We start from the raw sequence: 23,354 nt of genomic DNA, 5'->3' as shown, positions 1-23,354 counted from the left end.
CTGCTGAAGGCCATGCTTGCTTTAGCAATTCTGGCATTGGTTTCATCATTGATGTGAACTACATGTGACAGTATACTGCCAAGATAGGTGAATTTATCCACTGCCTGGAGGGTTTGGCCATTCACTGTAACAGAAGGCTCTATGTAAGGCTTCCCTGGTGCAGGCTGGTGCATCACTTCTGTCTTCTTAGGGTTGATTGTGAGACCAAAGCTGTCACAAGCTGAAGAGAAATAGTCCATACTTTATTGCATATCACTCTCAAATTTAGCATTCAGGGAACAGTCATCAGCAAAGAGTCCTGGGTATGACCAAAAACCGCGCCCTACTCGAGTCTGGGGTCACTGTGGTGTAACTGCTCATGGTGGAGCAGCCTCTAGAAAGTGCCGCTAGGGTCAAACCCCCAGGAGGGACAAGTCTGGGGCGCCCTAAAACTCCAGCGCTCACTGTCTGCATGAAATATGATGATAATTAATGTAGGGACACACATACTATTGGCTGCTTTCAAAGGCAAAGAGGAGCTGCTACTCAAGAGTGCACACCAGCTGTTATGATATTACTGGCACACCTGCCTGTGGAGCGATACAAGCTAGCTATCACTGTTTGATTTTACCCTGAATGAAACAGATTAAAGATGCAACAGTTTTGCTACCCTTTGACAGCTGCAATGCATAGGATGCAACTGCTATATCTACAACAATACATATCAGTGCCCTTTGATATCAATACAAGTGTTATGCTTGCCTATACCGTCTGTTACATTTGTACAGACTGTTGGATTGGTGGAGAGAAAATGCTACATGAACTAATTATAATTGTGTCAGAAAGTGAGGCCTGGAGAATTAAATCCTCTGTTAGGATAAGGATTTGCCCCAAGCTCAACATCTGACAGGAGCTGCTTTGTTGACCTTTGGCTGATCCACAGTTTACAGCTCCTCCCTTATTTCTGCTTTTGAATCCTGGCTCCTGTCAGGTTTCCTGCATTGTTCCATTTTACCAATCCCCACCCAAACCTTAGTCCCTGACATGCCTCATCCTCAACTTCGGCTGTGATCACTGTGCTTACCTTGCCCTGAATTCTTGCTGTGGTCCCTGACTCCAGCCCCAGATTCATTCTTGGCTCTAACCTTGACCCATGAGTCCTGGGTTTTTATTTCAGTTTTTGATCCTGGTTTCTGACCCTGGCTTGACCCCTGAGTCCAGTTCCTGACCCAATCTTAATGCTAAAATCCTGGTACTAGTTTCAATCATGGCAGATCTCTTAGCTCCTAACCTTGGTTTATTTCTGACTTTGTTCCTTAATATGGGCCCTTTACCCTTGGGACCCATGTCCTGGTTCCCAACACTGTAACAGTCTACAGGAAAGATACAGCAAAGGCAGGTCTGTTGCAGTCCCCCTCTACTAGTTTACACAGTTTCAGTATTGAACTTGATTGGGGATGTAGACAGATGTTGCCTCTGTTCCATCATAACAATTTTTATGTCCATGTCACTAGATGTCCATGTCACTTGTCGTACCACAAATTCCCCAAAACTGTGGCCACAATACTGATGGTATGAATTTGTGCCACCACTTTGTTGCAGACATCTATTTGCTTTAAGGTCAGAGAGCTTGGGCAGCTTGGAGCTGCTCATGCTCTCTGGCTGCCCTGTTCCTGTGTTTCTTAGGAATCCCCATTCCCAGGGTATGCAGGATTGGACCCCTGAATCTCAAGAGCACCTGGGAGTGCCTGCCCAAGTTTTCCCATTTGCAGAGACTTAAGCTCAGGGAATACCACTTGGGGCACATCTCTGCAAATGGGGAAATCCCAGTTTCTTTGCCTGCAGGGGCACGCCCAGTGACTCCCAAGATCCTCTTCTGCTAGTGGGAAAACACAGGTTCCCACATTTGCAGAGGTGCACCCCAGGTGTTGTTCCATTGTTCCACTAACCCTGCAGGACAATGGACAATGTCCGTTTCAGCCAATAAAAGTAGATGAACTATGCTGGAACATATCCCAACACAGCTGATCTGCTTTGTTTTGAGACATCTGTTTATACCCTGGATCTTTAACCCAGAGGAAGTCATGGCTCTAGGTGTGCTCAGTTTGTGGTTTCCCCTCTCTAGCTACCAACAGTGCAATTGAAGCCTATGGTGATGTGGACAGCTGAGTCTATAAAATGAAACTATCTGTCATGGGTTTTTCAGAGGTGCTCAGATTTTGCAGAATATAAACACGTGCATAGCTTATTTATTTTTTAATTTTTTCTTTGGAAGTTCTCTCTCCTAATTCTGCTCTCATTTACACATATGTGCAATCATAGACCTAAAAAAACAGGGGGCTCTCTTTTCTCTCCATTTAAATCCATGGCAGCTCGTTCTAAACTGCTTTCTAATAAATTAGGGTTCATAGCTCTATTCCATAAGGGAGAGAGGGTGCTTATTGAGTGTAAAGTACAGGCCACAGGGGAGACAAACTCATTCTCCTTAAGTTCAGCTCTGTGAACTTTCTGCTTAGTTGCAGAACTCTATATTTGAAAAGAAAGTTTTATCCTAGGCAGTTGTACTGCATGACATCACTGCTAAAGGCAACGTGTTTGGCTTGACCCATTTCTTCTCAGTTGAGGCAAGTTAATCAATAGAAATAATGGCTTAGATAAGGGGTTTTCAACCTTTTTTAACAAGTGTACCCCTTCTGGTTGCATGTGGTGCTACCCCATGCACCCTGGGATGCACTTGGGACAGGTGGTGGTAGCACTGAGTGAGGAATTACAGGGGGGCTACAACCACCCCAAAATTTGCCATAGTGCTCCCCTCCACCACCCCCAAGCCCTACTCCCAGCCAGTCTGGCCCAACACCGCCACCAGGAACAGCCCAGCACTGCCCCAGCCCCAGCCTGCCATGTCCTGCATTCAGATCCAGGGGCACCTCCCCGCCCCCCCCCATTCCTGCACCCCACCCCAAATGGCCAGCACCTCCCTCTGCCTCAACAACAAACTTAACTGCTGGACCTGGCTGCTCTCTATGCATCTGGGCTGCATCCCTGGCTGCCTGTGTGCTGCACTGTGGGTGCACGTGCATACATGGAGTTCCATGTACCCGCTATGACCCTCTGAAATACCCCTAGGGGTATGCATACCCCTGGTTGACAGCCACAGACTTAGATTAACACTTCTATGAATAACTAATGTTGCTTTATTGAGCACATGAGAGCAACAGGCACAAGTCCCAGAGCATTTTAATTTTCTTAGACAGTTAAACCAAACCAGTTTTGTTTGTTGATTGATGCCTCTGTGTTCCCACACATTTGCATGTAGTCTGCCAAAGGCCAAGCTTGCTGTAGCAATTCTGGCATTGGTTTCATCATTGATGTGAACTGCACATGACAGCGTACTGCCAAGATAGGTGAATTTGTCCACTGCCTGGAGGGTTTAGCCATTCGCTGTGATGGTAGGCTCTATGTAAGGCTTCCCTGGTTCAGGCTGGTGCATCACTTTTGTCTTGCAAAGTTAAATAAGATGGTGCAACCCTCCCAAAACAAACAACCCCCCCCAAACAACCTACCGCTCAAACTGCACACACACAAAAGGGTCACTTTGCAACAGAAATTTCTGAACCAATTCTGTTTTAAAACCAACATGAAAGGCTCAGATACTGCCCAAAGTCTGGTCCTGTGTTTTAGTTACCATTTTATTGGGATTCTTTTATAAAATAAGATTAATGCCCCTGCTAAAATGAAAACTGGCTCAGCCTCTCTTACACAATCATAGCTGACAACGCTATAGTAAAGAAAATACAAAAGCCATTTTAAAATGCAAAGGAGAATCATAGAATGATAGAAAACTAAGGTTGGAAGGGACCTCAAAAAATCATCTAGTACAACCCCCTGCTTAAAGCAGGACCACCCCAGCTAGATCACCCCAGGCAAGGCTTTGTCTAGTCAGGTCTTAAAAACTTCCAAGGATGGAGCTTCCATGACCTGTCTCAGTAATCTGTTCCAATGCTTTACTACCCTCCTTGTGAGAAAATTCTTTCTGTTATCCAATTTAAACTTCCCTTACTAAATCTTGAGACCATTGCTTCTTGTTCTGTCATCTGCCACCACTAATCTAGCCCCTTCCTCTTTATAATGACCCTTTAGATAGTTGAAGGCTGCTATTAAATCCTCTCTCAGTCTTCTCTACTTCAGATTAAATAAACCCAGTTCCCTCATCCTCTTCTCACAAGTCATGGCTCCAGCCCACTAACCATTTTTGTTGCCCTCTGCTGCACTAATTTTTCCACATCTTTTCTGTAGTGGGGGGGCCCACATCTGGACAGGGTACTCCAGATGTGGCCTCACCAGCACTGAATAGAGGGGAATAATAACTTCCCTCTATCTGCTGGCAGCACTCCTACTAATACAGTCCAGGATGCAGTTAGCCTTCTTGCAACAAGGGCACACTGTTGGCTCATATTCAGCTTATTGTTCACTGTAACTCCCACATCTTTTTGTGCAGAGCTGCTGCTAAGCCAGATGGTCCCCAGCCTGTAACAGTGCATGGGATTGTTCTGTCCTAAGTGCAGGACTTTTCACTTGTCCTGATTGAATGTCATGGGATTTCTTTTGGTCCAATCCTCCAACTTGATGAGGTCTCTCTGGATCCTAGCTCTACCCTCCAGCATGTCTACTACTCTCCCCCAGCTTAGTTTCAACTGCAAACTTGCTGAGGGTGTACTCAGTCTCATCTTCCATGCTGTTGATGCAAATATTGAACAAAACTGGCCCCTAGACCAACTCCTGGGGCACTCCACTTGATATCAGCTGCCAGCTAGACATTGAGCCATGGACTAATACCCTTTAAGCCTATCCAGCCAGTTTTCTATCCACCTTAAAGTCCATTTATCCAACTCATACTTCCTTAACTTGCTTGTGAGAATCTTGTGGGACACTGTACCAAAAGCCTTGCTAAAATGGAAATATATCCATCCACGGCTCTTTCTGCATCCACAGAGACAGTCAACTCATCACAGAAAGCAATCAGGTTGGTCAGGCATGACTTGCCCTAGGTAAATCCATGCTGCTCCTAAACACCACCTTCCCCTCCATGTGCCTAGGAACGGATTCCTTGAGGACCTACTCCATGATTTTTCCAGGGACTGAGGTGAGGGTGACTGGTCTGTAGTTCCCTGGATCCTCCTTTTTCCTTTCTTAAGTATGGGCATTATATTTGCCCTTTTCCAATCATCTGGGACTCATCCCAATCACCATGAGTTTTTAAAGATGATAGTGGCTCTGCAATAACATTGGCCAACTCCCTCAGCACCCTTGAGTGCATCCCATCTGTCCCCATAGACATGTACATGTCTACATTTTCTAAATAGTCCCTAACCTGTTATTTTCTCACTGTTGGCTGCTCACCTCCTCCCCAAACTCTGCTGCCAGGTGCAGTGATCTGGAGGTTACCTTCCTGTGAACCGAGGTGAAAAAGTCATTAAATACTTCAGCCTTTTCTGCAAATTCTGTCACAAGCTTGCCTCCCCCATTCATTAATGTACCCACATTTTCCCCCATCTTCCTCTTGTTGCTAACATACTTGTCCAATCCCTTCTTATTACCCTTCACATCCCTTGCTAGCTGCAACTTCAATTGCACTTTGGGCTTCCTGACTTCATCCCTGCATGCCCGAGCAATGCTCTTATACTCCTCCTTAGTTGTTTGTCCAAGTTTCCACTTCTTGTAAGCTTCCTTTTTGTGTTTTAGCTCACTGAAGAGTTCCCTCCTAATCCAAGCTGGTCTTCTGCCAAACTTGCCAGTCTCCCTGTGCATCATGATGGTTTATTCCAGTGACCTCAGTAAGGTTTCTTTAAAGTACAACCGGCTCTCCTGTACTCCTCCTGCACTCAGACTGGCTTCCCAGGGGATCCTGTTCCTGAGTGACATGAAGTCTGCTTTTCTGAAGTCCAGGGTCCATACCCTGCTAAAGTCAAATAACTTTTCACATAGCCACCACCATCTGGCTTGCACGTCCACTATTGCTTTGTATTGCAGTGGAATGAAAGAGGTTTCTTTGTCACTGAATTGGGATGCCTCAGCTTGTAAGAACATGCATGCAATTTTTCCTTCAAGTCAGAAAATAACTGCTGCCTCCTGATCATGTGCACTGCTAGTTCAGAGCTGTTCAGCCTCAGGCTCACTTGAAAAAATAACCACACTAGTTAGAAGCTTCTATTTTCAATTTAGTCAGGAAATAATATACATGGCAGAGTACTGTAAAATTCATTTGGTGAACAGGCACTCCCCTACAATTATTAGGAATTCATAGCTCAGAAGATTTTTCAAATAAAGTAAATGTTTGTCCATGTCATACTTGCAGTCCTTTCCTCTTTTACATTCTTATTTTTTAAAATAGCAAAAAAAATTCCTGTATCCCTATTAGATAACTTACTAGATGGAACAAGCCACTCGCTTGAACTTTTGTTCGACTGTCTACTAAGATTTATAAACACCGGTATAGCCTTTCCTTACTGCCTGGGTGCATGGAGATGTGTACGAAACACAATATAGTTTGAGACCCAAAAGCCGACACCCATTATAATCTGGAGTATAATATAGAGTGGATACATACTACTGAAACATGATTCCTGAATAATGAGAGACAGCCATTTGTTGTAGAATTCCTATCAAAGAAAACTCCAAAATTGAATGGCTTCTTTAAAGTGGAAAGAGTTAAGAAAAGACTTTGTTTAAACAAAGAAAGTGGGGGGTAGGGCTTCTAATGGAAACTTTTCAACATTGCAGAAACAAATATTCATTAAATTCAGCCCAAGAAAACCAATCTTTAAATAAACAAAGGTGACAAAGGCAGTCTCTTTAAACCAATAAGAAATAAGCCTTATGAGCAAAGTGTGGTAAGGGGCATGGTGTATTCATTTGGTTCTCCAAATTTTTGGTTTAAAACAGATTGAATAGTTCAACTCATACCTAAATTGAGCTGGCAAAGCATGAAGCCAAAGTGGGAAATCCTAGTGGGCGACTGTGATGGCACAGACTAATGGACTAGTGCTTCAGGAATGCAGAGACTACTGTGTTCCCACACTGAGCCTCACTAGAGCACAGTCATTCTGGAAGCAACCCACTATACTATTTTCATGAGTTATACTTTGTTTTGGCCCTCTGCACTAACACCTTGCAACAATTAAATACAACAATTGTAAATAAATCCTAAAATTACAGCTGGGCCTAAAACAAGCCCCCACTTCTGTCCATTCCAGAAATCTGGGAAAGTTCAGAACCAGGATCAGACTTATGTGCTTGAGTCACATCTAATTAATGGTACTAGTTAAACTAAACTCTGATTTCCTACTAAGTGGCTTTTACATAGCATAAACCCTTCCTTATTCTACATAAGGACTGCAGAAAAAGCAAGCTATGAGCCAGATTCCACCAATTGCACTGGCTGAAGGCAACTGGCAGAGGCAGGACAATGGCAGTGTTAACAAACTTGCCTCTTCCTTCCATGTGGTTGCTCCAAAGTTCAGGGACAGCAAACCAGTGCAGGAGAAAGCAGGGCCTACTTAGTCACCCAAGCAAGTACTCCCTCACAGCTCCCTGCTTCTGCTAGTACACCTCTTTATTGGGACAAGGGGGCCTTCAGACCTCCAAAGGAGAGGGGGACTTCTGGCTCGCTGACAGATGTTTAGCTAATGGTGTTGCAGAAATTGCTGCGGTTCGTTTCTCGGGAGGCGAAGAACTCTCAGACACACTCTATTAGCAACACAAAAGGTATATTTGCAAATAGGGTCAGAGCGAAGACAAAAGACCACACTCTGCCCCTGGGGAAAACGTCTCAGCAGGCTTTTATCCCCTCTCTCCTGGGCACGTGTGCAAAAGCAGAAACTCTTACAACTCATTTCCGGGTCATACAAACATATATGAAATGACGTCACGTCATCCGTCGCATGTGCATTATAATTAACTACTTAAGTATGCGGGGCGGATAGGCTTATATGCATTAGCTGATTACGCATGCTTAGAAAGCTCTTTAGGTTACCAAAAGTTCAAACTTTCTCTCTGTCTCAAGGACACAGCCAATTAAATCATAGCCTTTGTAGTTAACAAGAGTAGAGGCAGAGGAGTTTGAAGGTATGTGTGATTTAGTATTACAAAGAGGTAGTAAATTAGCGAGATGTCCTTGGTGGTGTTTCTGCTTATCAGGTACAAGATTCAAACTGTGTAGCTTTAACAACACTCTATTCATTATGCATTTCTAATAATATTTCTATTTTAATAATATTTCTAACAATGGTATGATGGGATCCGATTCCAACAATCACATCTCCTGTCATGCTGCAGGTCCTGCCATGTGCACGTGATTTTGGGATCAGATCCTAATTGCACAGTATTTGCCAGCACAAGGGGGAGCCCAAGCTTCTGATCCCAGGCTCCTTCTATGTTGACAAAGGTGCCCAGCAATTATCAACTGGCTCCAGGGACTCAATGGATGGTTTGAGCCTGTGGAGTCAGCCACCCATCAGCTGATTGAGGGCAGCATGGGGACTGCACCAGGATTTAATTGGGCCCTGGTGTACTCCCCAGGGTGTCCACAGTCAGCTGACCAGCAAGCAGCAGGGACCACAAGTGGCCCACTTGAGCCTCATGCAGTCCCCATGCTACCCCCAGTCAGCTAGGCAACAGAGGCCCATTTGAGCCCTGGTAGGGTCCACCCAGCCCCATGTTCATTTTAAGGTACAACTGAAAACACCCACAAAATTATTATACATTTTTTGTGTAGTAATTTTGGGGCTGGTTTCACTCTTTGTTGTGCCATTAATTGCTTGAACATGTAGCTGGGTTACACTTTAATACATGATTAACTGCAGGGGCAATGCATAGGGGGTGCACGTTAGGACTGTGCAAAATGGTACCGTTCCACTTTGACTTGCGTTTAGATGGAACAGTGTTTCATTTTGAAATGTTTTTGTTAGGGTAACGATATGGATTTTGGGGAGTACTGAATGTGCAGCTGAATGAAGGCTTTTTTCCATCTCAGCAAATGCTGCTGGTCACAAGGCAGGATGATACATTAAGACTAACCTTGCTTAGGCAAGCAGTTTTCTAAACAAAGTGTAAAAAGAACAAGATGCAGCCCACCAGCTATTGTCAGGAGATAAAGCAGAAGCAAGACCTTGGAGATGGTACGGAAGTCAGCAAGAGCCAAAGGAACCAGTGATTGACTGAGAGTACCTGAGTTCATGGCCTTACACATGCACTGTTAGCAGAGAGACATGTAAATGAAGGGAATGCATAGGCAATTCCATGCTAATGAAGTAAACAGTAAGCCAAGGCAGAGCTTGAGATGGGAGGAGAAATGGGTGGAACTCGAGGAGGGACATAGGTGGAGTGAATGTTAATGAACTGGAACTAAAGCATATAAAATCTGAAAGAAACTATTGTTCAGTGTGGGTCCCCAGTTTGTTGGTTTCTTGGGACCTGGCCCAAAGCTGTCTCCATTTTGAATAAAGTGGTTGCAAGCAATGCGTGCTGGTGTTTGCTCCCTGCTTGCTCTGACTAATGAGCAACAGGATCCACGAGCAATTGGATCATCGTCTCCCTAGTCATTGGGTACCACATGGAGTTGGGGGTCTAACAGTTTGGACTTGCCTTGTTTCATTTTGAGGCTGTTTTGAAGCAGTTTCATTTTGATTTTGCTGTTTTGAGCATCAAAATGAAACTGCCTGTGAAATTTTGCACAGCCCTAGTGCACATGTAGCACATGGGTACATGTGCACCCCCTGAGCATGGCAGTGCACCCTCTACAAAAAGTGTTGAAGGCACCTGCGGGCAGTCACCACTTGCCACCCCCTACCTCTGCCATTAACACCGTTGGCAGTCTGCGGGCGGTTAGCCATCTCTGCTGGCTGCTGCCAGTGGTATCTGTGGGAGGTCGCCCCCCACCTACAGTGCCAGTGGCATCTGCAGGAGCTCGACGCTTACCACCACTGTGCTCCTGCCGCTGCCCTCCCACCACTGCCAGCACACATTGTTCATGATTAACTGGTTGTGTGTTTTAGGTGTAATATCTCCAAGGAGCCCTAGTGGCTCCTACTAGAAGAAAATAGAGCCTCCTACCGATGCCCTTGGCTCAAGGAGGATTTAGTCTATATGGCAGGGTACATCTAGGACCTGGCATTACCAGGATGCTGTCGTGTCTTCACTTACGTATATATATAGGTACAGCCTCCCACCATTAGTATTAGTATGCGCTATTAGTAACCTAGTAAAGTGCTATTATAGAGCTCAGCTCTGGAAAGCTACTTTTATCTACAAAAACATAATAAGATGCCAAAAACTGGAACAAATGTTCTGTGCAAAGCTACAGACAGCTGCCCAGACTCATTAAGAAGCTTCAGCAAGTTTTGGCTCTGCATTGCCAACTGTCTTAGACATGCTGGAAGGAGCAGCAGCGGCGTCTGTCGAAATAAAATTATGTTTAAAAAACGAAGATGCTCACTTCAAATGTGCAACAAACAGAGGAGTGTATTCAGCACCTTCTATCTCATCTATGTCTTGCAGGCAATGTTCTCAGAAGAATCTGTGAAACTTGTACTCGCTGCTGTCTCAGTTATAGGTGGAGTTGTCTGTCTCAACTCCCCATGTCCGTCTGCCTGACACAATGCCAGTAATGCGTATGTGACCACTAATACTCCCCACAGTGTTTCAGTCATGTTTTACTAGCAGTTATTTACATACATATACATAGATGCCATACAAGAGAGCAACATAAAAATTCCTTCTAAAGTAAAAGATTCCTATCTTTACCTTCTAAGACTCAGGGGTTATAATACAATCAAAAGGCTCTAAATCAGGGCAGGCAAAATACAGCCTGTGAGCTGAATACAGCTCACCAGGCAATTTCATTTGGCTTGCAGGTGCCCACTGACTAATTGTACCCTGCCCAGCCTACATGCCTTGCTTCCAGCCTTGTGGGTGGAAGGGCCTGGCCCAGCCAGCACACAGCTTCTGAATGGGGCTGCTGCTGCCACTGCTGCAGCCACTGGGGGATCTGCTCAGCTTCTCTGATATCCTGCTCACGTCAGGCACTAGGTAGAGAAGTAGCAGGGGTGGGGGGAAGCTGCAGCTGGGCAGAAGCACCCCCTCCCCCACACAGCCCCCCCATGGTACACAGTCCCCATCATTGGTGGCAGCAGCAGCAGGTGTAGGCACTTGGAGTGCTCATACCCCATGCAGGACTGGCGCACGGCTCTGGCCAGCACTGCACATGGTGGTAAGGAGGGCAGCCAGGCTGGACCACCTCTATCACATGGGGCTGCCTGCTGTGCATGTGAGGATCCTTGCACCCACATGCCACCAGGTTTAGCCCCACACACTGGAGCCATCCGTCTTAGTCATTGCCTGCCATGTAAGTCCTGGCACTCTGCTGGAAGTGGAAGGGAGTCATGTTCCCTACTTCTCCATGGAGTCCAAGACCTTCATGGCAGGGGGTGAGGAAGGCAGCCATTTCATTGTGAAGGGCTTCCCCCAGTGGTGTACAAGTGCTGGGAACTGTACATGGGCTGTGTGGAGCCCCATGTGACAGCAGCAGGCTGGCTTGGCTGCCTCTTTACCACCACTTGCAGTACTGGCCAAAGCCATGCACCACCAGGCAGCAGTGCTTGCGTGGGCCCTGAATGCCTACTGCTGCCACCACCAGTGGTGGGGGCTGCGCACCATGGGGGGTAGGGCAGGAGTATGTGGCAGGTCCCCACATGCCCCCACCCTCCCTCACGCCACAAATGTTACACCCTCCCTCCAGAATACCCTATTGTCCACACACACAGAGCCACACTCTCACAACCCCCAGCCACACCACCCTGCCACAATATACAAGAGTGAGACTTTATTTTTGAGTTTTTATGCCATCTCCTCTATGTACACTATGCAAACACAAATCATTACAAAAATAGTTTTTGAAATGCATTTAAAATATGTTATAGTAGGTGTTAGACTTTTAGTATATAATTTTTTTTTCCTTTTGGTTTTAAGATGGTAACCTTCCCCCTCTCCCCCCCAACAAAGTGCTTCTTGGGGGCAATAGGAGAAACTTCCAGTGGCAGAGGTCAGGGGTTAGAGGTGGGACTTCTGGTCCCAAGACAGCAACCAGGGGGTGGAGCAACTGCCAAGGGGCAGGGCTACCTTTGTGGCCCTCAACACACCAAAACTCATTAAGTTGCACTCTACCTGAAACAATTGCTCATCCCTGCTTTAGATCCACATTTCAGACAATCGTAGCTGAAACAGCTGCACACCTGCTGGATCTCTGGTAAAATTAGCTAGTGACCACCTATGAGAAGCTTCCTTGGTCTTAAACCTAGCTGCATCTCCATTGAGGGTATATTTATTTTGGTTTTCTGTGACTCCAGCCTATGTAGGCATACCAAAACTAGCTGTGGCATGTGCAGCTCAGTGCACACTAACCACACAAGTATTTACTCTGCTCTGAGAACCTGTGCAGTTAGCTGCAGCATCCAAAAGGTCAGCAGGATAGTGATACTGGTACCCAGATTAGCTATTTTAATAGTTAGTTGAAACATGTCTAGGCTGAAGTGACTGTAGCTTGTGTAGCTCTACTCCATGCCTTCTCCTCACTCACTGTGGAAAGAAAGATTCAAGCAAAGGCACTTGTTTCAAGTGTTCCTGTGGTTCAAGAACCTGGCATGTTCATGCTTTATCCCCAGGAGGCCCTACACACCCATTCCCATTCACATGAGCTAGATCTGGAAATGTGGTGATAAAGCTGCTTTGGGGATGCATCCCCATAGCTGCTCTCAAATGCAGTAGAGACAGAGGCCTTCACAGCAGCACTCCTGGAGCATGTCACCACCTGGACATTTGGCATGTACAAGCAGAAGCGGGGGGGCAGGGTACGCTCAGGAGCTGCCCTCCAACTGCAGTGCAAATCCATCTATAATGTCCATTCTCTGCACAAGGGTTCGGTATAGGGAAACTTCTTGTGTTCTCCACCCTAGCAGCTTATGAATGCAGTGCTTGTCTGCATTGGGTATTAGGGGTGTGTGAAATGGGCTGTATTCTATTTGGATTCAGATTTGGCCCAAATCGGGGACAGTGATTCGATTCATTGATTCGGCTCACTGTCCCCAGTTTGACTTGGCCAAATCTGAATCTGAAGATTCAATGCTGATTCGGAGAATCAGTGATTCAGCCATAAACACAGCTTTAAAAAATTTTCTGCATACCTTGAGGTACCAGGTGCTGCTTGCGAACACTGTGATGGTGGGGTGGATGGAGCGTCCCACAGGAGCATAGGCAGGCCCCTCGCATGCTTGGGAAGTAGTTCCGAGTCCACCACTGAGCACTCAGGGGGGGTCCTCACCCAGTGTGGTGATCAGCTACAGGGGGACCCTGGGTGCCCCCCTAGACCTAGGAGACACCAGTTGCTGAGCTAGAAGGAGCGCAGGGAAGGGGCCCCCTGCATGCTCCCCGACTGGAACTACTTCCTGTCTACTTCTGGGTCTACTGCCAAGCATGCTGGGGACCCCCCTATACTCCGGTAGGATGCTCCACCTGCCCCAGTACCTCAGCATTCATGAGCCACCTGGTACCTTGAGGTATGTAGAAAAAAAACATTTAAAGTTGAGTCTGTCTGAATTGTTGAATCTCTCCAAATTGATTCAAAGGGTTCTGATTTGATTTGGAGAGATTAAAGGGCCTCCTGATTCAATCTGGACTTGGAGATTTGGCCACCGAATTGGACTAAATCGGATCATTGACCGAAGCTTCGCACAGCCCTGTTGGGTATCTCTATACCGCTCAGTGTCAGAAAGCCCAAGGCAGGCAAACTGCCCTTTCCCCCATTTATGTTGTTATTTCTCTGACACGTGTTAATCCTCTCATTACCCATGCACATTGTCTTCACCGACATGTGTGTGTAAGTGAGATTTAAGGGGACATATGCCAGGTTCCATACTTGGTAGAGCAATTCTAGGAACTGGTGTTTGGTGCACTGTGGGACAGACTGTTTTCTAAACGGTCCCAAAAACAGAGTGTTTTAGTTTTTTTTAACCCTCCACCACAAGTGGCTATTTTGGCCCAGAGTGTTGCTCTATTTGCAGAGATGGCCAGAATCACTGAGCCATTAGAGGAACTACCTGTGGCCCAGCTGTTTATGATGTGGAACAGTTCTTCATAGGGTACATCTACACAAGAAGTTAAATGCATGGTAGATTAAACCACAGCAAAAGTTATGCTATTGTGCTAATGTGCAGTAGAATTAATCTACTGTGTATTAGCATCAATTAAAAGGAATTTAAAAAGGTTACTGCACATGGTGGAAACTAAATTTGGGAAATGTCTGAATACTGCACTTGCCACTCTACCCACAAATGTATACTGGCATGTGTGGAGATAAAGAACTATCACAGATTAGTGAAAGGATGACATTTTGCAAACATGGGATATCCTGCGGCGGCTTCAGGACTTCTGCTAAGGAAACAGACATTCATGGACCAGTGCGAGTAGCCTACCCCAACCACCTATCAAAGCACAGAATAAAAGGGATCCAATACCAATAAGTAAGTAGATTGTAATTTCTGTCTAGAACCCGACTGCCGACAAGTACTATAGGCCCAAGACTATGTCATTTATTGGCAAGTCTACTCTCAGGCTGCTGCTGATGGTGGAGATTTGCAGTGCTATTATGGAAGTTGTTTACTCAAGGGTTACTAGCATCAGAGACAAGGTATAAATAATTGAGTTTCAGGCAACAGTGATCAATGTCATATATGTGCTCACAGGACTTCCTGCTAATATAGATCCCCAAATAAATATCAAATGCAACTCTTTATGGATGCTTGCTTGGGACACGGGGTGCTATTGGCTTGGTTTGTGCCAACTTCTTGGTTTTTTGAAAAAAAAGCAACAAATTCAATAAAACCTTTTGGCAGCTTCCTGAAAAACCTTACTGCAACTTCCTGTTTCTTTGTAACTGAGTGGACAATGAGTTCTTTAAAAGAGAACTTTTCTTGTATATTTGTGAGTTTAATAAAAGTTAACAATGAAGTCAGATCAGTCCACTGTTTAAAAGTAAGTGTGTTTTTTAAACTTTCAAACAAGGTGTGACCAGGAAACCACAATGCAAATTAAAACTAAAAAGTGCTAACAAAGACAGCAGGTGGCTTCAATAACGACAGTATCTGCTACCTGCTGCATCTCTCTCATTTTCCTTTCCCTTCCCATCCCATTTGGAGGATGTGATGCAAGTCTGTAGAGAGGTCAGGAGAGACTAAACTATTAGTTAGAGCTCTTCAAACCCCAGGGAACCACTGACCAAAGCTGATCAAAGCCTGAGGGGCACCAAATCCTCCTTAACTGTAATTTTAAAATGGCAAACTACTAGGAAATCCCACTGTCTTTGTAACAAAACTCTCAAAAATAAGCAACCAACCCCTGCCCCAACACAAAAAACCAACCAAACCTCATACATCCACCCACCCACAATAAATATGGAAAACAGTACTTCCTGGGGTGCGATTCTGGTTTGTGAAATTTTACTTGTATGGGCCATAGTTTCATCACTGAATAGTACCCCAAGACTTCCTCCAGAACATCTGATGGAACAGTTTGACTGACGGGTTGCTCTGGGTTCACCACAAATTGAAGTCCCAAAAATCAGAGTCACTTCCTAGGAGCCCTCTACAGAAGCCACCAATCCCTCTTTCACCTTGTAAAGGCAGCCCCTATTTAAGGGGATGGAGTTGTGGGAGGCAGTGGATTTGCTGCTTGGGGCACTGGCAAAGCTCCACAAAGCAGGGGCACAAGGTGGGGACATGTACTGAAATGCAAAAATGTAAACCAGACATTCAGTCATCTTGAATCAGGCACCTTAAGTAAATCTTGCATTGAAACTGCTCTTGCAAATTCCCAGCAAAGCAACTTGGCTTGTTGTGATGTTTAATGTAATGGTGATCTGCTACTGTGGCCAAAATGATGATGCTTAGAGTCTTCCCTCCAGGTACTCACCAAAATGCATGTACGCTCTTCAGGTCAGCTGGCAGCATCTGGGGAGCACATCCTCAACTCGGCTAGCCAGCAATCTGAAGCAGTCTGAAAGAAACAAGGGTTAAACTTCATCCAAGGATTTGGTGTGCCATCCAGATTCCAGGGAGTACAGAGGTGGAGGGGAAGGTATACAGAAGAAAAACAAACACTGTAGTTATGGGAATATTAGTAGAGGACATTCTTCGAGTCTGTTACTCATGGCTATGATGCAAGTACATTGCAAACCGGCAGTGGGGAGACACAAATAACAGCTGAAGTAGATATGTGGCCAGAATCTGAACAGAGCCTTCTGGGGGCAAGTACAGTCTAAGCCAGAAACAGGTACAGGGGCTGTCAGCATAGATGATGCAGTGGCATAGGCAAGAATGCAAGCCCGGCCATACAAGATACTTGGAAGCAGAGATACGAAATCTTTCCTGTACCTCATTCATACAGATCAAAATCCTAGGCTTTTGCTAATACATTTAAAAAACTGTCACTGTCCCTTTGTTATTTTGCTGAAAGTGAACCAGTGTTTTGAATAACAATGTGCTGCTTGCTGTCTGGGGAGTTTATTTAATATAATTATTAGAGTAGACAGCAGGCTTTACTTCCAAGACTATGTACATTTCTGAGCAAGTTAAGATCCCCATTTTCCAGTTTCCTTTCCCCTCATTTAAGTGTGTGGCCTTAAAGACATGTTAACTTGAAATCTGTTGTTACAAGGTGCTGCCATGGGTTTTTAATTCTTTGTCCAATGGCAAATTAAAGAAAAATGACTTCTTATGAAGGAGAGTATTATTGACTCACCAAGTATAGTTTGTGAGAAAGCTGGTAAGCAGCCAACAGCATAACTCCTGACAGATCTGTTATTTTTTCTGCGTCTCCCCTCCCCACAGAAACAAGAAACCCTTCACTGACACTGGAGCTGCCACATTTCCACCCCAGAGGCTGTTATATTTTAGGGATATGTGGAAGGACAATACAATTCCTGTACACCCACAGTAAAGGTTCTATGATTTATTATTACTGCATCATTTAAATGTGCATCTATTACTTGTGTAGCCCAGGTAATTTGGGTATATACTCCCCTTCTCCAATTGAAGGGGATTGTTAGCTGGCAAGTGTGCTGTGAGGTGGTAACTGCAGACTGCTTGGTTTCCCTCCATCCCTATAGAGCCAGGCCAGGCCAGGCCAGTCAGGGGACTTAACTATATACAAATGTATTTAACTTATCACAGGGGAAAGGAACATGGATATAAACATACATACAATGTATACAGAAAATATCTAAACCAGTAACATAAACAATACTCTCTGAGTAAACGACATAAAACCTTATACCGGTGCTCCAGGTACAGGCAAGTCACCATCTGATCTGAAACAGATAAACCCCAAAGATAAACTCAATCCCAAGGGGAAACCCCAATGCCCCTGGGCTTTTCCCAAGCCCTACAAAGAAGCCGGTAACTTTAGGGGGCCCTTCCAGCGGGACCCCCCACCTTCAGGCGCCCTTAACTAACTGGGGCAGGGGGAGTGGGGATTCCCCTCGCCTGTGGGAATTCTCTTTTCCCTGCAACTCATGGCTCCCAGGCCTGGAGGGTGGTCCTCATCCTCTGTGCCAAGGCTGCTCTCTTGCCTGCAGTGGGCTACCGGGGGGCGGGGGTTGCCGTCCCCTGGAACAGGGCTCCGCCATGCAGGGCTTCTGGGGCCTCTGGCTTGGCCGTCTGCTGGCTTAGTAGCCCGATCACTGTCTGGCTCTCTGGACTCAACCTTTTGCTATGGGTTGGAGGCCTGGGCTGCTTTGTGCAGCACCAGACACAGTCCACTCCCAGACCCTCTGTGCAGCGCCTCCTGCACCGAGCTCCCAGCCTCGTTCCAGGGGTTGAGGACCTGAGGCGCCCAAGCGCTCCAAAGGTCCTACCCTGTGCACCGTGTCTCTGGCCACCCGCCAGAGGTTGCAGATTTGAGCCGCCTCACACAGCTCCCAGGGTCTGGATGCCACGTGAGAGCCTCGCTGCTGGAGCCATCTGCCGTTGCCCCCTGACGGAAGTGTTTAGGGGCACTTCTGGGCTACTGCTTCGCCCTGCTGAGCAGCTCTCTTCAGCTCTTCTAAGCCCCACTCTTCTCTCTTCCAGATGTGCTCCCCCCACGGTGGGCGCACAGCTCCTGTTATATGCTCCAGGGCTCTGCCCCTGAAGTCTCCCAGACCCAAGTGCTGCAGTCTTCATTCAGATCCATGGCGGGGGAGGGGACTCCTCTCCCCCTTCCCTCAGGAAAGGGGCATGACTGAACTCTTCTTGCTGCCTCCTGATTGGGAGATGAGCTCCACCAATCAAAACAGTAAGATTTCAAGCCTGGGACTCAACCCAAGCTCCAAAAGGCAAGCCTGCTACACTTGTATTCAGGGCAGGGGGAAAGGGGTAGAAATGTTCTACATTCTTGCAGTTGTGAGATCAGAGTTAACAGCATTTCTTTGCATTTATCTCCATCACAGCCGCACTAACCCAATATCTTTCATAAGACAAGACATTTTTTTAGATGAGGGAAATGTGGTAGATCAATCTATTGAGATTCAGCAAACCATTCTCTATTACTGGGGAATTGTTAAAGATGGAAATTTGTTTGAGAAGTGTATGGTGCAGGGGCAGGCAAAATACAGCCCACAGACTGCATCTGGCCTGTGGGGCCTCAGAAACTTTAGAAAATTATTTTTTTACCTGCCTCTGGCTGCCTGTCTAGGTGATCCTAGAACTATTCCCCACCTCTCTCTGTCCGAGTGGAAAGGGAGGGAGGAAACTGCTGCAAGCTACATGGTGCTTGCTAGGCCAGGCTGGAGCCAAAGCAGGAAGCAGCAGCAGCATGGGGAGTGGCAGAGGGGCTACAGAAAATGATGGTGGCATGGGGAGCAGCAGTTGGGGGGAGGGGGTGTCATGGCAAGCTGAGGCAGTGCCAGAAGCATCAGGAGGCTATGGGGTAGTGGCAGGGGGAGCTGTGGGGAGAGGCGCAGAAAGCAGCGATGGTGGGGGGAGTAGCAGGGCTTCAGTGAGTGACGGGTGGTGCTGGGGGGGCTCCATGGAAAGTGGTGGTAGCACAGGGAGCAGTGGGAAGTGGCATGGGGAGCATGGGGTGGCCACAAAAAATGGTGGCGGGGGAGTGGCAACAGTGGTGGGTAGGCATGTGGGAGGGAAAGCAGGGAAACAGTGGGGGAGTGGCAGTGCCGAGATGGAGCAGAGCCCATGCTGGTACCCTGGGGCTAGTAAAGTCCCAGGGTGGGGCAGCAGGAGCGCGGAGCCTGGCTGCAGGGTCTGCTTGGCTGCATTGCACACAGTCTTCAAGACCCAAATGCAAGGAAATTGGCAGCCCAGCCCCCTCTCTCTCTCTCCCACCCCATCCACCATAATCCCAGATCCTCCCACAGCCCCCACTTCAACCACATTCCCTCCACCATACCTACACACTCCCCAACCCCCCCCCCCAACATGCATCCTCTTACCACCCCCACACATATAATAGGACTATATTTTGAACTATTTTGTAATCACCTTTAGATAAACTTCACAAACACATAAGTCAATGCAAAAATATTTTTAAATTAAATTAAAATATCCACTATAAATTACTTTATTTTTTTTAATATGATTTGGGGTTTTTTTCCTGGTTTCAAGATTGCAGCTCTGTCCTGAAAGGAGTACTTCCACGGCAGGAAGAGAGACTTCCCGTGGCAAAGTTCAGGGGTTGGGGGCGACAGGCGGCAGGGCTAGCCATGCAGACCGACAGCTCACCAAAACTTGATAAGTGGCCCTCCATCCAAAATAATTGCCCTCCCCTGAGCTAGACTTTTTACTACCAAATGGCCCATCATAAATACAGTCTATAAAAGCTAAAAGAATTAATATAATTTAAATTTATTTATTATTAATATAGAGAGATATTTATTTACATCTCAACAGATATTCTCCAAAGTATCATAGGAAAGTAGGGGTGGAAGGGACATCATTAGATCATCCGTTCCAGCTCCCTGCTCAAGGCAGGATTCACCCCTGACTAAACCATCCCAGCCAAGTATCTGTCCAATCTGCTCTTGAAAATTTCCAGGGATGAAAATTCCAGTTTCTCCAGGTCAGTGGCTCCCATCCTTGGGTCATGACCCAAAACAGGGCTGCGGGGGTCCACCCCTCACTCTACCCCTCCCACTTGCAGGGTTCTTCCGGCACACAGTCTCCATGGCTCTTGCTGCCACTCTCACTGCCGCTGCCCCCTGTGATCTTGACCTGGCCCAGGCTCTGCTGGCACTGCCAGGCATGAGCAAGTCTGCAGCGGGGGCGGGGGTCACAACCCGTATTTAGGGCCACAGCAAAAAAAAATAAAATAAAATAAAATAATTTGGGAGCCACTGCATTAGGTAGCCTGTTCCAGTGTTTGACCACCCTTATAAGAGGGTTCTTCCTAATCTCCAAACCAAATTTCCTCTATTGCACTTTGAGGCCATTGCTCCCCCATGTTGGCAACAGCAAAAAAGAGGTACTTGAAGACAGTTATTGAATCCCCTCACTCCCCAGTTTTTTCTCCAGACTAAATAACCCCAGTTCTTTCAGCCTTTACTTATAAGTCATGCTTCCCAGGCCTCTAATGATTTTTGTTGGGCCCTGCTGAACCCTTGCCAATCTTTCTTTAAGTGTGGGGCCCAAAACTGGGCACAATCCTCCAGGTGAGGCCTTACCCATGCTGAACAGTGGCAGAATTGCTTTCCTTGATTTGCTAGTGACACTTCTGTTAAAACAGCTCAACGTGCTGTGGGCTCCCCTCTCCCCCTGCCATAAGAGCGCACTGTTGCTATTGCACACACAAATTTCATAAACCTTTTTTATTCATTAGCTGAGAATTGTCCAAGTTATGCAAGTTTTTACTAGCAGAAAACTCAAATCCTTGCAAACTTTTGAAATGCAAGATTTGAGTTGTACCCATACTCAGCAAATACAATATTTTATTAAATACTTTATCTACCACTTTATTTTCTACTGCCATTTCAGCTATTTTAAAATCCATTCCTTTATTAAATTGGATAGCAAAGAGCAATGTACATCTGTTAGCATAATGAATTGTGTGTTTGTGACTGATCATTCTTATTGGAAAAAAATGCATTTGTCCATATTTAATTCACAAAAACCCAGTATTAAAATTGGCCACCTTGACTAGCAGCCTCAACAAAGAGGTATGCAGGATGAATTATCCTTCTTCATTTCCAATGTAGCTTTCAGGCTAGGGTGCAGTATATTGGAAGAACAGCATGGAGAAGGCTATATTCAATGGGAGATTCTTTTTATATTATAAAAGCACAACTTTAAATTCTGTAGCTTGTTTCATTGTTCTAGTTGAATCTTTGGGGCCCGCTATTTAAAATGAAAATGTGTTGGCTTACCCATACCACGTACTGCACTCGCTAGAAATTTGTAACCACAAATTTGAGTTCAGGACACAAACCTGTAACTCTTGCAGGGCTAGAAAACACTTGCCCTATGGAGAGGTTGTTCCCCAACAGTCTGTCCTATAGGGCTTCTTGCATGTGCTTTGATATACATCTGCTAGAGACAGAATATCAATTAGATGGCCCAGTGATTTGATCCTGCATGGCACATCCTACATTACCTTAGCTCATAAGAACATAAATAACCAGAGCCTCACATGTGAGAGAGGAACAGTGATTTAGCAGTGCTGGCACTCTTAGGATCCTGGATTTCTGTATATTTTGCCTTTCATCAATGACTGCCCAGTAAATCTCCATTACCAGCCTCAGTGGGAAGAGGCTGACTGATAGTTATTATTTATATCATCATTAGTGCCCATCTCTCAAGCTAATGTTAAGGGACCAAAGAAATGGTTGCAAAGAAGTGAAAAAACAAACAATAAACAGAGAAAGTTTTTAAAATCACCACCCACCCTACTCCTGCATTTTATTTATTGGTAGGCAAATTCTGTATCTTTCATGTTTATTCCATAGCAGAAACTAACATACAAATAAGCAACTGAACACTCTTAGGATACCAGAAAAAGCCAACTAATATGCCAAAGAATATTTGGAGGGGATAGAAACTGCCAGAGCCGACTTGAGGGTCCTAAAAGAAGGCATTTATTTTTAGTTATCAAATGGTAAGGTGGTTGATTGACCAATTCCATGCCTTAGGTCTACATGGTCTTACTGGCATCTTTGCTGAAAAAGACCTTGGTTGTATGCTACTTCAGAGGATTTAACTGGTAGGGGTGACAGTGGATGGAAAGATTTTTGCATACCACCATGATTAATCTAGAGTAGTCTGAAGATGGGAAGCAGAGGAGTTTTCAGTTTGACGTTCAGTAACTCCTGCAAAGCATGACACTTTATAAACAGGTTATTTTGAATTCTAGCTCATAAGTTCAAGCAGACTGTATCCTTAAATATTTGTACACAGCACTTTGCTGGAGTTTAAGTGAATAACATGCTTTCTTTGTATAAGTTATATCTTTAGTATAGGAAAAATTATTAAAAGTAACTGAAGAGCCCTGGCACCAGTATCAAGACATTACTAATGCTCCACTAATAGAGAACACATTTGTGGTAGTAGTAGTAACAGGACTTTTGTGGTATTTCTGATGGTCTATATATTGCCTAGCAGAAAGGAATAAAACATTCATGTCACGAACTACAAGTATTACAAGTTTATTCCTTTGTTCTCTGCTATGTAATACTTTAGCTCCTATAAAAAAAATGCAAGGACCAGTGAACCCTTGCAAAGGAAAGGAAGTCTCATATCTTTCCCTCATAGAAACACTGAAGATGTTGTGCACCAGGCTATGAGCAGTCTAGCCTAGGTTAATTACCTGAAGTGCAGATGTAGTCCACATTGGCTTCACGGGGAACTGGGGCTCAGAGGGTCTGGTGTCAAACTGGATTCACAAGCTGTAGTTAACAGGATAAGCCAAGGTCAGAAGCCAAAGCCAGAGACAAAAACTGAAGGTTAACTGGGATCAGAAGCCAAAACCAAGAGCCAAAAGTCAAACCAGAATCATGAGCAGAGAACCAAAGAACCCCAAAGGTCTTAGCAGAGTCAGAAACAGGAGTCAGAGTAGGGAATCAAGACCAGCAAAAAAAAACCCCCAACCAAACAAAAAAAAAAAAACCACATGGAAGGTCTGGAACAAGAACTTTCACTTTTTCCCCCAGGCAAAATAACGTAGGCAAGGCCTGGTTTTTAAAAGTTGAAGCAGGTGGGGCCTGCTGCCTGTGGCTTCAGGGAACTGACTGCCCTGACTGCCTCACTCAGTCCAGCTGGGACCATGGCATTGCTCCAGGTGGTACTTGT

The 23,354-nt window shown here is 45.6% G+C and overlaps 1 long non-coding RNA gene across 1 annotated transcript; it reads right to left on the bottom strand.

The window, feature by feature from the left end:
• Positions 1 to 2,268: 2,268 nt before the first annotated feature.
• On the bottom strand, positions 2,269 to 23,136 carry LOC109313556. Its single transcript, XR_002102082.1, has 3 exons — positions 22,873 to 23,136; positions 15,997 to 16,080; positions 2,269 to 2,303 (listed from the first exon to the last, which is right to left on the bottom strand). It is a non-coding gene; the product is annotated as an uncharacterized LOC109313556 (long non-coding RNA).
• Between the last annotated feature and the right edge of the window lie 218 nt (positions 23,137 to 23,354).

The sequence above is a fragment of the Crocodylus porosus genome, unplaced genomic scaffold, assembly GCF_001723895.1.
Source record: "Crocodylus porosus isolate Cpor-Errol unplaced genomic scaffold, CroPor_comp1, whole genome shotgun sequence".
NCBI classification, from domain to species: Eukaryota; Metazoa; Chordata; order Crocodylia; family Crocodylidae; genus Crocodylus; species Crocodylus porosus.
This window is presented reverse-complemented; position numbering and strand designations above follow the sequence as displayed.